At 40.6% G+C, this 1,167-nt stretch overlaps 1 non-coding gene across 1 annotated transcript; it reads left to right on the top strand.

Moving 5' to 3' along the window:
* Positions 1-339: 339 nt before the first annotated feature.
* Positions 340-446, top strand: LOC111726434. Its single transcript, XR_002774205.1, has one exon. It is a non-coding gene; the product is annotated as a U6 spliceosomal RNA (small nuclear RNA).
* The last annotated feature ends 721 nt before the right edge of the window (positions 447-1,167 follow it).

The following is a 1,167-nucleotide window of genomic DNA, read 5'->3' as shown; positions in this document are numbered from 1 at the left end:
GTGGGTTCAAACCCAGTCCTGGCCAAAAACTGCAAAAAGAAAAAATTCAAAAGTGAGCCTTTACCAATCTCTTCGTTTTTGTTTGTTTGTTTGTTTGTTTTGTTGTTGTTGTTTGGCCGGGGCGAGGTTTGAACTCCTTATAAGAGGGAGGTGGGAAGATCAGAATGAGAGATGGAGATACCAGATATCACATTGAAAATAGAGGCCAGAGTGATGTCAGCCCATGAACCAGTGAATCCAGGCAGCCTACAGAAGCCGAAAAATGCAAACAGAGAGGAGGAATGCATCCCTGCTGACCCACTCTCCATTTCTGACCTTCAAAACAATAACAATAAGACAATGCTCTCTTCTGCAGCACATATACTAAAATTGCAATGATACAGAGAAGATTAGCATGGCCCCTGTGCAGGGATGACACGCAAATTTGTGAAGCGTTCCATATTTAAAAAAAAAAAAAAACAATAAGACAACACACTTGTTCTCTGTTAAGCCACTATCTTCTTTATTTATTTATTTATTTATTTATTTACAGCAGCCGTAGAAACTTTAGCAATGGTCAGATCAAACCGTTTTTCCAAAAGAATTCTACATAGCAAATTTTAAAAAAGAAGACGAAACTTAAAATTTCCTTCACGGTTTTCAGTTGCATTTTGTTCACATGACTTTTCTGGACTAACTCCACGAAAGAAAGTCTGTATTCTGGTTTTTGTGTGTTTTCTCTGAGGTCCCCACCTTGCTAGCTGGGTGGTTTGTCGGTGATTAGCGAGGGATTGGCTTAAATATCTGGACTCTCCCTGTCTGGCCCGAGGGGTTCTGTCTTCCTACTGGTGCAGTTTCCTCTGTGAGACAGCCATCCAACTCTTCACCTTCTTCATACAATTCACCCATTTTTTCTGAACACATTCTCCATGGATTCCTGCTACTCTTTGGTTAATCTGCAAACGATTTAGAAACTCTGTCTTAGTCTTCACGTCCTCACTGAGCAATTCCTCACAATCCAACTCTGTTCCGTGTACGCATCTCTGCATACACCTAACCCTTTGCACACACACGTGCCCTTGTGAGTTCCCAGGAATATGACACAGCTTTTAACATCCCCAAGAGCATGAATGGTCCAGTTTCATTTCTGCACCTTTTTTTGTTTTTTGTTTTTTGGGTTTTTTTTTT

Source organism: Otolemur garnettii, unplaced genomic scaffold, assembly GCF_000181295.1.
Source record: "Otolemur garnettii isolate 467f Iridium unplaced genomic scaffold, OtoGar3 scaffold00065, whole genome shotgun sequence".
Classification (NCBI taxonomy): domain Eukaryota; kingdom Metazoa; phylum Chordata; class Mammalia; order Primates; family Galagidae; genus Otolemur; species Otolemur garnettii.
This window is presented reverse-complemented; position numbering and strand designations above follow the sequence as displayed.